The sequence below is a fragment of the Mustela nigripes genome, chromosome 5, assembly GCF_022355385.1.
Source record: "Mustela nigripes isolate SB6536 chromosome 5, MUSNIG.SB6536, whole genome shotgun sequence".
In the NCBI taxonomy this organism is placed as follows: Eukaryota; Metazoa; Chordata; class Mammalia; order Carnivora; family Mustelidae; genus Mustela; species Mustela nigripes.
The window spans coordinates 104,293,889-104,307,900 of record NC_081561.1 but is presented as its reverse complement, the minus strand read 5'-3'; the positions used below and the strand labels follow the sequence as shown (position 1 = coordinate 104,307,900).

The 14,012-nt window shown below is 41.9% G+C and overlaps 1 protein-coding gene across 1 annotated transcript in view; it reads right to left on the bottom strand.

Moving 5' to 3' along the window:
* The window catches only part of PRSS35 (serine protease 35), a 15,634-nt gene extending 11,676 nt beyond the window's left edge, over positions 1 to 3,958 (bottom strand). Inside the window, exon 1 of the mRNA XM_059399226.1 lies at positions 3,786 to 3,958. The gene's annotated coding sequence lies outside the window, so the exon portion shown is untranslated. The remainder of the gene's footprint in view (positions 1 to 3,785) is intronic.
* Between the last annotated feature and the right edge of the window lie 10,054 nt (positions 3,959 to 14,012).

The following is a 14,012-nucleotide window of genomic DNA, read 5'->3' as shown; positions in this document are numbered from 1 at the left end:
AGGGGGGGAAGGAGCGTGAGCAGAGAGAGAAAGCAGGTGCGAGGCGGGCATCGCGTGGCTTAGGTTGTCGAGAGCACTTGGAAAAGCTTTAATAGTCACTCTCACAAACCTGGAGCAGGGGTAGCTTAAAAAGTCTAATTCTCAGCCCACTGGAGGCCCTCACCTAGCGTTAGTGATGAGAAAGTAACAGTAACTGGTAATCGGTTACTAGTAACCGACTGATGTAAGTAACAGTAATATGATGTAAGTACCAGTAACTAGTAATCGGTGATGTAAGGTGTTCAGGGATTCTGCAGGCAGTAGGCCTTGAGGGCAGTATGATTTTCAGGAAAGTTATTTAAACTCTCCCAACATTAGTTCCTACATTGTTTAAACAGGAATGAGATCTGAGAGTCTTTTTGTGAGAAACTACTATGCTGTATACAAACCCAATGCCCAAGCACAGCAAGCATCCACAATGAGAGCGATCACTATGAATGTCAACCCACAGGAACCAAAACATAGGCAGATATTTACAAGGGATCTCCTGCATCTCTGATGGCCGTGCACCTCACTGAGGTAGGCCCAGAAATGGCTCCCGAAGAGAGCCATATACCTGAATCCGCAGCACCTGTGAATGTGTTCCTCCCAAGGTTAGAGAGACTGCACCTGTGACTTCCTGACACTTTCTTACAGGAGATGAGCTGGGACTATCCAGGTGAGGCCCAGGTAATCACCGGGATCCTTATAGGGAGGAGGGTCAATGTGGGCGGCCTCTAGCACCGGCAGAGGGCAAGGGAACAAATATCTCTCCTTGAATTCCCAGAAGAAATGCAACCCCATGGACCCTCTTGACACTTCTCCAGAAGCGTAAGATACTGTGTTTTAAATCTCTACATTTTTTATCATTTTTATAGCAGCAGTAGATAAAGATAAGAGTCTAGTTTTTGCAACTGTCTCTCCTGGATGTTTACAAATAATAAGTAGGAAAGAAAGTTGGGTTCAGAGGCTTAGACATAAATGAAAAATTTCATGTTAAGGAAAACGATACAGTCATGCAGTTTTCCAACTAAAAATAGAAGAGCGTGTTAAAACTTTTTGGTGGTCATGGTAGACAGAGACAAGAATTGGAACGTGTAGATAAATTTGTTTATTTGACAAACGCATACTGAGTCCTTACTATGTTACGCACCATTTCAAAGTTTCTTTCCTTGTTTGAGAACCTCAATGATAATCCCCGCCCCCCGACCTGCCGAGCTGGAAGAGAACACTTCTAAGACACCACTCAGCTCGAAAGTCTCAGGCTAAACCACCAATGAGAAAACACCTAACTGAGTCAAGAGTGATCCTTGAGAAAATCACTGCTCCCCTGCCCGGGATAGGAACTTTCCTGCTGTTCGCACTGCCACCACTAGATGGCATCGCTAGCCCGCGGAAGGCCGATCTAAAGCCCTGCATTGGAATTGTTTACACTGAGCTGTGATACAGAATTTATTTTGAATGCATGTAGGACTCAGCAGGGGAATAAATCCAATTGGCTAATAATATACTAAATGGTTGTCACATATGGAGTTTATCACATTTAGAAAACCCATCTACAGGCCACAGAGCCTATCCTGATGAACTGAGGGCTGATGGTGCTGTCTACAGCCAGACAATTTTCTGGCAGGTGGGCTTTCCAAAACCCATCCTAGTGCCAGCACCTTTCCACTCTGACCTCCAGCACTGCTAAACAGCCTCTGAAAATATGCTGCATGTCGTTTCGACACAAAGAAAAATCTTCAACTTGCCAACTATTTCACATATGTTTATCAAATACTTTATATAATCCATTACCAAAGGATAAGCTCCTAATGACTCAATGCTGAAAAGAAACGGCAAGAAAGTTCATTGACAGTGTGCCAATTTCTACTCAAAATACCATACCATAGCACTATTTTCAAGTTCCGTTTTGGGGATGGAGACAAAGTAACGTCTGCTTTAAAAATTTGGCAGTCCTTGAGGGCAGGAAGATGGTAAAGTTACAGAGTTGATTATTTTACAGTGACCCACAACTTCTGTTTCTCATCACAATAAAAAATAAAACCTCTTTTGTTTTTTAGCTATTTTTCCAAGACATGGACATTTCAATTTATGGAATGGATATGCTGTGTGTAAATCAACTTTGGGGTGAATGGTACTAAGGGAACCCCAAGGGAACCCTCTGGGGGCTAGCTCATACATGGAGATAGGAAGCCCACAGCACATGGCTCCTGACTTCGTTTTTATCTTGTGAGTTGGCCTTTCAGAGCAAAAAATACATGTAAATGTATGAGTTTTGCTACTCTGAAGGCTTTAAAGCCTCTTAGGATCACGATGTTGTTGGCTAGTTGCATGTCAGTTTAGCTATTTGAAGCTTTGAGGGGAAAGTGGGGGTTAAGCGGAGTTAGAAAATAACTTTTATACCACTAATATGGCTTTGCTGTTTCCCAACCGCTCAGCTCAGATTTCTCATTTCGAAGTTAACTCAGTGCCAGCTGAGGGGGCTTCAGCCTCCAGAATTCCAAGTCTGATCCTACTGTTAAAATGCAATATGCTGGCCTTGGATATTTGAGCACTGGGCAGAGAAAGATAAATAATTGACTCGATGGGGAAAATTAACTCACATTAGCGATAGCTTATTTTAACATATAATGAGCACATCCTATCTGCCAAGCATTAAGCTAAAAACCTCATATTTAAAAACATGAAAAAGAATCTTAAGAGTGTACAGGTTTCTGAGTTGTGTGCAAGAAAATTGGGCAGCATGTCCATGCTCAAGCTCCTCTCACACTAAAGGGGCTTCTCTAATATCTTCTAGTAAAAATAAAATTCCGTATACTTGGCCTCTACTTTTAAGCCTAGATTTCTTACTTGGCTGGAACTTGGACATTCTCCCTTCTAAATTATAAACCAGATTCTAAGCATAATTCTACAGGATTACTTTTAGAATATTCTTTAGAGACAAATGCACTGGGATAAAATGAGAATTAATTTTAGAAGTGAGAAGGGTTAATTAAAGGGCACGGATAACTAGATAGGACAAGCAGTCCCTTTTCAAGTCAGTGACAGTGTAAAAAGGCCAAAGGAAGCTGGTGGGAGTGTTCCTACAACTTTTCAAAAACTTTAATTGTGGAAAATTTCCCAACTACACAGAAGTAGAGGGGAAAGTTTAAAAAATAAAATAAAAGAGGAAAAAAACATAACACCATACGCCCATCACCCAGCTCCAGCAATTACCAATATTTTGCCAATCTTGCTTTGTCTATCCCCCCCTTACTTGAATTTTAAACAAGTACAGGAGTTTTCCATTTCATTTCAAAAATGTTTTTCATTGCTCCTTTTGCTGACCTGTGCAGCCAAGCTGAGGAAAGACAGAGAGACAGACAGAGGGACAGAAAGTCAGAGAGAGATTCCTCGCTTTCATAGTACCTGCCAAAGAGGCTTTCAACCAGGGAAGACTGTCCAAGAATGGCTTTACACCTTTTTCAACGGCATCTGTTAATAATCATAAAAATAAAGAGGGTCCCCTCTCTGGTACTGCTTATAAGAAAGAATTCCATTTAGGGTCCAATGCAAACACTCTTACTGTTAATATTCAACTGTGAGGGGGCGGCACACAGAGTTGCCTATAGGGAGAGTAGTTTCTTGGAGGACTTGAAGTGCTAAGTTCGATCCCTGTCTTTGGGGCCCTTCAAAGAAACTCTCCTTGGGTGGGTCTGCCTTTCTCGGGGAAACGTCCAGAATCGTGGGTTTTGCCCTGTCTGCGGGGGTGGCTCCGTCCTTACCTGCAAAGCTTAGCCGGTGCTCGGGGCGCTGCCCAGCTCGAATCAAGGCTCCCCCCAGGCGGTCAGAGCGCTGGCCGGGGCGGCCGGAGGCTGCTGCTACGAGCCTTGCGGACGCGCCCGCACCGCCAGCAGCTCGTGGCGGAGACTGCGGCGGAGGCCGGAGGCGAGCTGTGCGCGGGCCGGCAGATGGGAGGGGAAAGGGGGCGATGACGCCGGGCGGACGCAGGGGGGAGGCAAAGGAGGGGAGGAGGTGGGCTAGAGGAGAGGCAGGGAAAGAGGGAGGGGGAAGGAACCCGGCCGCCGGGCCGGCCCGAAGGAGGGGGGTTCCTCGGACGCGCGGAGCAGACGGGCCCCCACCTCTCACCCCAGCATCTCTGTCCCCAGAGTGCAAGAACGGAGCACCCGGGAAAATGCGTGACTCGGTTCGCAAGAGATGGCTGTCCCCCGAGGGTGGGCATCCCTCGCACGCTGTCTGGAGAAGAGACTTGAAAGTTGGGGAGCAAGGGTGAGGGGAGTGTGTGGGAGTTGTTCAGGAGTCTCACTACCCCGCCTCTCGGTCTACACCCCAGCCATCCCGAAGAACCAGAGCTGTTTCCCCAACCCCATCCCAAGCCGTCTCTCCCCGGGGATCTCGCTTCCTGGTGCGTATCCCCCCACGGGGCAGAACCCCCGCGGGGCAGATCCCACTCGGGACAGTGGGCTGGGTGAGGGCTGCGTGTAACCTCAGGTGGCCGCAGGCGCCCTCGCCCGGCCGGGCTGCGGGCTCCCGCCGCGCGTCCTGGGCCGCCGCCAGGGGGAGAGCGTCAGTTTCCCTCCGTCCAGAGTCCCATTGGCTTCTCCAGGAGTGTCCGATTCTCGCCCAGCTCTGTCCCCCTCGGTCCTCCCGGCGTGCTAACCTCGTCTTTTCTCACGCTCTTCTTCTCCTCCTTGGCAGACGTGCCTCTCTGGAGTGTGGACCACCTGGGGAACGGAGTCTCACGGATTCCACATCTACTAAACTGCTACTGGGCCGCAGGTCTGCGCAAGATGCACCCATAAACTGGGTCGTGGCCCTCCAAGCGGGGAGAGCAAAGAAGCGCACAAGGATTTATAACGCAAGGTCTTCGCATATTCCATAACACTTGGCTCATTAGTGGGTTGTTGCCTTTCTCGAGTTTCTGTGTATTTTTTTTTAACAAAATGAGATCAGAATATATATATATATATATATATTTACACACGCACGCATGTAATTTTCCCTTTTTTTACTTAGCATTTTCACATATGCACTTACTATAATTAAAATCTATTAATACTTTTTATCTGGTATAAAATAATTAGTTCTGAAGCCCTCTGTCTCCCTAATTAGGTCATAACCTTCATAGGCATCTTTGAATCCCCACCCTCTGCTGTATAATAGACCTGGCATATAATAGATGTCGAGTATGTAGTCAACTAAAAAAGTTTGCAAGTGAAATTGAGCATGGGGGAGTCCTAGAGAAAGCCCAGAACTCAGAGTGGAAGGCCCATCTGGCACTAAATACCTGGGCCCCGGGCCTCGTTTTCTTCAGCAAAGTATCAAGAAGGTTGAGCTTGGGTTGGGGGGGGGGGGGTGTTGGTTGGGGGAGGTGGTCCTAGAGTCCGCACTTCTCAGACATTAGGGGATTTTAATGCTGCATAAATCCAGGAGGATTTAGTGCGGGCCCAGGACTGAGTTCTTTAATTCAGTCATCACCCCAGGTGAAACTGACTGTAAGAACTCTCACATTTTCAGGGCCCTCATCCTGAACCTTCCACCCTGACCACTCCCACCCCCCACCTCAGGTTTACTGAGATATAAGTGACTTATAACACTGTGTACATTTAAGGCAAACAGTGTGATGATTTTTTACACACATGCCTTCCAAAGTGTTTACCACAGTAAGGTTAGTTAACCCATCCTTAACCTCACCTCACTGTCGTTTTTAAGTTGTTATGGTGAGAACATTAAGTCGTTATTCTCATAGCAACTTTCAGAATTCCGATATTGTTAAGTATAGTCACTGTGCTGTCCACTAGATCCCTGAAACTTAACCATCTTATAACTGAAGAGTTTATACCCTTTGACCAACATCTCCCCATGTCCCCCACCCCTCAGCCTTTGGCAAATATTCCATTCTACTCCACCTCTGTGAATTCAATGTTTTTAGATTTCAGAGCTCTCAAGTCTATTCATGTTGTCTCAAATGGCAGGATTTCTTTTTTTACAGCTGGATAATATTCCATTAAATACATAAATATATAATTATTGTATAGATGTATGACTTTTCTTTATCCATTCACCTGTCAAAGATACTTGGGTTGCTTCCATGTCTTGGCTACTGTGAATAATACTGCAATGAATATGGAAGTGCAGATCATCTCTTTGAAATGTGATTTCGTCTTTACATATATACCCAGAATGGAATTGATGGATCATAGGGGAGCTCCATTTTTAATTTTTTGAGGGATTTCCATACCATTTTCCAGAGTCGCTACACCAATTTCCATTCCTACCATCAGTGAGCCAGGGTTCCTTTTTCTCCACATCCTCCCCCAGCATTTGTTCTCGTATATCATTTTGATAACAGCCATTCGAATGGGTGTGAGTTGACATCTATTTTGTTGCAGCTTTAATAAATAATAAATAATAATAATTAATAATAATGATATTGAGTTCATTTTCAGCTATAATTTGTGTATCTGCTTTGGGAAAAGTCCTCTACCCATTTTCAATCAGATTATTTGGGGTTCTTTGTTATTGGGCTGTATGAGCTCCCTATATTTGTGGATACTAACCCCTTATCAGGTAGATGGCTTGCAAATATTTTCTCCCATTCAATAGGTTGCCTTTTTTTTTTCTGTTGATGGTGTCCCTTGCTGTGCAGAAGCATTTAGTTGGATGTTGTTCCACTTATTTATTTTTACTTTTATTTCTTGTACTTTTGGTGTCAAATCTGAAAAATTTTCGCCAAGACCAATAACAAGGAGCTTTTCCCATGTGTTTTCTTCTAGGATTTTTATGGTTTCAAAGCCTACTTTTCAGTCCTTACCCCATTTTGTGTTAATTTTTGTGTGTAGTTTAAGAGTCAAGTCTAACTTTATTTTTTTGCATGTGGATATCCAGTTTTCCTAACACCATTGTTTGAAAAGACCATCCATTCTTGGGTATTCTTGGCTTCCTTGTTGAATACTGGTTGACTATGTATATGTGGGTTTATTTCTGGGCTCTTAGTTCTGTTCTATTGATAATTGTGTCTATTTTTGTGCCAGTACCATCCTGTATAGATTACTGTAGCTTTAACTATAGTTTGAAATCAGGAAGTGTGGTATCTCCAACCTTGTTCTTTCTCCAGATTGCTTTGGCTATTTGGATTTGTGTGTGTGTGTGTGTGTGTGTGTGTGTGTGTGTGTGTGTGGTTTCATAAGAATTTCAGAATTCTTTTTCTATCTCTGTGAAAAATGGGGACTACATTGAATCTGTAGATGCCTTAACGTACTACAGACATTTTAACAATATTTACTCTTCTGATACATGAACACAAGATATCATTCCATTTATTTTTGCCTTCAGTTTCTCTCCTCCCTGTTTTACAGGTTTTGGTGTATCGGTATTTAACTTGGTTGGTTACATTTATACTTAAGTGTTTTATTGTTTTTGTTATTACAAATGAAATTGTTTTCAGATACTTTGTTAGTGTATAGAAATGCAATTGATTTGTGTACAATGATTTTGGGTTTTTTGTTTCAAGTTTTTATTTAAATTCTTGTTAACATATAGGGTAGTATTGGTTTCAGGAGTAGAAATCAGTGGTTCATCACTTACATAGAACACCCAACTGCTCATCACGATAAGTGCCCTCCTGAATCCCCATCACCCTTTTAGCACATCCCATCCGCCACCGACCACCCTCCATCAACCTTCAGTTTGTTCTGTATTGTACATTGATTTTTGTATCCTGAAACTTTACTAGATTGCTATATTAGGTCTAATAGGTGTTTTTTTTTTTTTTGGTGGAGTCGTTGGGATTTTCTATATATAAAATGATTTCATTAGTATACAGAGACCACTTTACTTCTTCATTTCTGATTCAAGTGCTTTTATAATTTTTTTCTTGCCTAATTGCTCAGGCTAACATGTCCAGTAATATAATGAAGAGTTTGGTGAGAGTAGGCACCCTTGCTTGTTTCTGATCTTAGAAGGTAAGTTTTCAACCTGTTGCCATTGAGTATGATGTAATCTGTAGGCTTGTCATATATGGCCTTTTGTTATACTGAGATATACTCATTCTGTACCCAATTTTTTTAGCGTTTTTATCATGAAAGAATGTTGAATTTGGGTAAAAGCTTTTTCTGCATCTACTGCAAAGATCATTTGATTTTTGTCTTTTATTCTATTAATGTGGCCTATCACACATTTATTGATATGCATCTATTGAACAATTCTTGTCTTCTCAAGATAAATCCCACTTGAACATGATATATGATCCTTTTAATGTGATGTCGAGGGGTGCCTGGCTCAGTTCACTGGATATCTAACTCTTGATTTCAGTTCAGGTCATGATATCAGGGTCATGGGATCAAGCCCTGCATCTGGCTCTGCACTCAGCAGAGAGTCTGCCTGGGATTCTCTCTCTCTCACTCCCCCTCCTCTTTCTCTAATGAAATGAATAAAATCTTTAAAAAGAATTAATGTGTTAAAAAAAAGAATTAATGTGATGTTGAATTCAGTTTGCTAGTATTTTCTTGACAAGTTTTGCGTGCATGTTCTTTAAAGATCTTCACCTGTAGCTTTCCTGTAGTATCCTTGTCTGGCTTTTGTTTGGGGTAATGCTAGCCTTGGAAAACAAGTCTGAGAGTGTTCCTCCTCTTCAATTTTTTTAGAGTTTGAGAGGAATTAGCATTAATTCTTCTTTATGTGTTTAGTAGAATTCATCCATGAAGCCATCTAGTCCTAGGCTTTTCTTTGTTGGGAAGATTTTAATTACTGCTTCAATCTCCTTACTTGTTATTGGTTTGTTCAGATTTTCTATTTCTTCATGATTCAGACTTGTTAGGTTGTATTTTCTAGGAATTTATTCATTTCTTCTAGGTTGTCCAGTTTGTTGGCATATAACTGTTAATATTTGTCTCCTATGGTCTTTTGTATTTATGTGGTATCAGTTGTAATACTCATTTTTCATTTCTGATTTTGAGCGCTCTCTCTCTTTCTCTCAGTAATTCTAGCTAAAGGTTTGTGAATTTTATTTACCAACCAAGAAAACCAACTCTAAATTTTTTTGACCTTTTCTATTTTTTATATTCGATATTTCATATATTTCTATTCTAGTCTTTGTTATTTCCTTTCTTCTACTAACTTTAGGCTTATTTTCTTCTTGTTTTTATAGTTCTTTGAGGTGTAAAGTTAGGTTGTTTGATTTTTTTTTTCTTAATGCAGGCATTTATTGCTATTAGCATTCCTCTTAGCACTGATTTTGCTGTATTCCAAAGGTTTTGGTATGTTATGTTTCCATTTTCATTTGTTTTAATATATTTTTTGATTTCTCATTAAATTTCATCCATGACCCATTTGTTGCTCAGGAGTGTGATGTTTAATTCCCACATATTGTAAATTTCCCAGTTTTCCTCCCATTAGTGATTTTTAGTTTCATACCATTGTGGTCAGAAACATACTTGATATGGTTTTAATCTTAAATTTGCTGAGACTTTTTTTTTTTGTAACTAACAAATAATCTATCCTAGAGAATGTTCCATGTTCACCTAAGAATGTGTATTCTGCTCTATTCAATGGAATGTTTTATATATGGCTGTTAGGTCCATTTGATCTAAAATGTAGTTCAAGTCCATTTTTCCTTTTTGATTTTATATCTGAATTATCTCTCACTTGTTTAAAGTAGGGTATAGAAGTCCTCTGCTATTAATGTGACTTTTTCTATTACTTCCTTCAGATCTGTTAGTATTTGCTTAATATATTTAGGTAATCCTATGTTGGGTATATATTTAAAATTGTTATATTCTCTTGATACTTTGACCCCTTTCTCATTACATAATGACCTTCTTTATTTCTTGTTACAGTTTTTTACTTGAAATCTGTCTGATATAAGTGTAGTTACCTGCTCTGTTTGGTTTCCATTTGCTTATATACAAAAGAGCCCATACACACCTTTGAAGCTGAATGGAGTCTCTTGTAGGCAGTACATAGTCAGATCTTGTTTTTTTTTATGCATTCAGCCACTATATGCTTTTGGATTGGAGCATTTAATGCATTTACATTTAAAGTAGTTAATAATAGGTAAGGACTTAACTATTGCTATCTTGTTCATTGTTTTCTAGCTATTTTGTAGTTTCTTTGTTGTTTTACTCCTCTCTTGCTTTCTTCTTTTGTGAAATGATGACTTTTCTATAGTGATATATTTTGATTCCCTTCTCCTGATTTTGTATGTATCTACTACAGGTTTTCATTTGTGATTCCTCTGAGACTTACCTGAAAAATCTTATAAACGTAACACTCATTTTTAAGCTAGTAACAACTTAACTTCAATCACATACAAAAACTCTACTCTTATCTCCTACCACTTTTTGAGGTTTTGATGTGACATTTATATCTTTGTATGTTCTGTATCCATTGACATAATATGATGGCTATAGCAATTTTTTTTTAAGATTTTATTTCTTTTATTTGACAGACAGAGATTACAAGTAGGCAGGGAGGCAGGCAGAGAGAGAGAGAATGAAGCAGGCTCCCCGCTGAGCAGAGAGCCCAATGCGGGGCTCGATCCCAGGACCCTGGGATCATGACCTGAGCCAAAGGCAGAGGCTTTAATCCACTGAGCCACCCAGGCGCCCCGGCTATAGCAATTTTTATTATTTGTGTCCTTCGATCCTTATTCTAGAATTAAGTGGTCAACACACCACTGAAACTACAGTAGTAGAGTGTTCTGAATCTGGCTATATACTTACCTTTCCCAGTGTGTTGCTTATGTTCATATATTTTCATGTTTCTAATTATCATCCTTTCATTTCAGCATTTGTTATAAGGCAGGTCTAGTGGTAATGAACTGCCTCAGCTTTTGTTTTTTGGGGAAACTCTATCTTGCCACTTTGCTAAGTAAAGTATTCTCTGTTGGCAGTTTCTTTCGTTCAGAGCTCAGAATATGAACACATTTTCTTATGGTCTGCAAGTTCAGTGCTGAAAATCCACTGAGGGCCAAGTATGTGTGGCAGCACCAGGTCCAAGGGGGCATGTGACTCATTGCCTCAGGCCATTGCCTCAGGGTCCACAGCATTGTCCACATGGTGTCTTGGGTGAACACAGCATGGTGTCTGCTGAGGCTACAGCTAAGGACTAGGGCAAGTACTAGTAGTGGCCAGAGTCAGTGGTACACACACACACTGCTGTGGGGGACAAATGCAGGTGCCTGTGTCATGGCAGGAGCTGGTTTCAAAAACGCATGTAGTGGTGGGGGACAAGGCAGGTGGCAGGGGCCAAGGCTCCCTACTGGTGTACTGGCAGCTGCAGGGGCCCTAGCTCTTGGCGTGTACTACTGTGGCGGCTGTGTCTTGCCATAGGCACACAGCAGTGGAGGCTGGCAATGGAGGTTGGGCTGGGGCATGCAAATGTACAGCTGGAGCGGCTCGCTGCAGGTAGGGACCAAAACCAGGGCTTGATTGGGGCCCATAAGCAGCTGTAGAGATTCTGGCTATAGGCATGCTTTCCCATGGCTGCAGTCTTCTCCCAGAGCACATGCACATCAATGAAGGCCAGTGATGGGTGTCAGGCTAGTAATACGTAAGGGCGCAGCTAGAGGAACTAGCCTTGACCAGGCACATAGTGGTGGAGGCCAGCGATGGGGATGTTCTTTCCTTCCCTGCAAGAATGCTTTTCTTTTTTATTCTTTTCTTTTCTTTCTCTTCTCTTCTCTTGTTTTTTCCTTTTTTTTTTTTTTCTTTAAGAATTGTTTATTTATTTGAGAGAAAGCACAAGGGAAGGGGTCGAGGGAGAAAATCTGCAAGCAGGCTCCCTACCATGAGACCATGACCTGAGCTAAAACCAAGAGTTGGACATCGAACCGAATGAGCCACCCAGACACCCCAGGGGGGATTCTTTTGTAGCCTGGAAGTTTCTTCTTGATGTGGAGCAATGCTGGCTTGGAGGACGGGATGATGCAGGCAAAATCGAGCTGTCTTCCTTTGCCTTTTATGCTGTTTGTTTCAGTATGTTGCTGAAATTTCTGGACTGGCTTCCAGAGGTCTTCCAGATCTGTTTTATTCATGGAGAGCTGCCTAGTTGTTGATTTTTGTGTGGGGTACAGAGTCTGGGGTCTCCTACTCTGCCTCCTGGGTGACATCACTTTTCAATCTACCTCAGGCCCTACCGCACTTTATTTCTGCATCTATCTGAGGCTGTCTTAGCATCAACTTGACTTTTTAAAACTCAATTAATTAATTCATTTCTAGCATTCATTCATCTGGCCCTGATGCTTGATAACTCCTGCTTCTCTGGTTCAGGATTCTAGCTTAACAAGGATTCCTTTTCCCGGCCTAGTACAATCCCTTAGCTTTTCTGTAGCCTTTAGCACACCCACATCCAACTATAGCACAAATGAGCGCCTTCTAACACCTTATGCTCCCCATTCTGGTCCTGTTATGATGATCTTACAATTTTCCACTACTCTACACCCAGTTTTCTACATGGGAATGTAGAAAACTTTGTACTGTGTAACTCCTACCATCTTAGTAAATAATGCATTGTAGGGAATGCTATCAATTTTTTAAATTGTTTAAAAAACACACACACGGGGCACCTGGGTGGCTCAGTGGGTTAAGCCTCTGCCTTCGGCTCAGGTCATGATCCCAGAGTCCTGGGATCAAGCCCCGCATCAGGCTCTCTGCTCAGCAGGGAGCCTGCTTCCTCCTCCTCTCTCTCTCTGCCTGCCTCTCTGCCTACTTGTGATCTCTCTCTCTCTCTGTCAAATAAATAAATAAAATCTTAAAAAAAATTAAAATTAAAATTAAAAAAATAAAAAACACACACACATATTGAGGTTGCTAGCCTTCCTCCCCGCCAACACTCCTAGACTTGTTGTTCCAGTATTTTGACGGTCATGATGAACGATTTTATGAAACTACTTTTAATACAACCCAATCTCTCCATTAATACACCAATAGAATTCGTAACTACCCGTCCTTTATTGGCCGCTAGCCTAATGGGAGCTTTGGTATAAACTCACCAGAAATGAACCAAAATGCTTGGATACATCTTGTCACATTTTAGGGCATTCGGAATATTGTGATCTAAGGAGAAGTGGTGATCCTTGTCTTTCCTGGCCATGATTAAAGCTATACTGCTTAGCTCTTTTTTCCCTAGACTTGATTTCCCAAGAGACTCCGACCAAAATAGAACAGCTCCCTTATCCAAAGCAACATCTTATTTGTCATGGAAATGTACTTGGAAAGTTTTAGCAATGGAAAGTCAGGAAGAGGAGATGCTTCATGGTCTATGGTCAAGGTCTAAGTGATGACTCAACCTTATAGAAGGGGCATGATGTGCTGTGGCTGGAAGCTTTTCTGTTAACTTTTAATCAAAAGTTTGCTCAAAACACTTTATCCATGAGGGAGTATAGACCTGCATGTTTAAAAACCTGGGTTTTTTGGTTAAGACAGACTGAGTACATTAAGCAAATGTAATGGTAAGACAAAGTAAAAGATAAGTTGGCATTTGTCCTCGGATTAGATGTGCTCCAAGAGGAGCTACCCACCTGCAGAACCACTGACTCTCACCATCCTTCTGTGTAACCTGAGGAGAAGCAATGATGTGTTCCCAAATGTAGGCTGAAAAACTGGGTCCTTCCCTGAAGCCATGGTGTCGCCCTTCTTCCGTTTGCTCTCTCAGATAGGCAGTGTTCCTCTCCTCCTCCTTTGTGCCACCCTGGGATCTGGGTACTTGCAGCGCTTTTTTGGAATTTGTTCCCATATCTGCCTCCCAAACTGGACTATGAGGGCCTCAAGGGCACCAGAACTTCCATCTCTAGCACTAAGTACAGTATCTGGAATTTAGATGTTTAATGAACTGAGAAAATATAAAAGCCTCCAAGAATGGACTGGAATTAAGGATTTTTTGCCACTCTCCTCTGTAGTTTAGAGGGTAGAGAGGATCATCAGAAGAAACTGGAAAAAAAGAAAAGGAGAAACCGGATTTCCCACAGAAATCACTGAGACTTAACCTAGAGC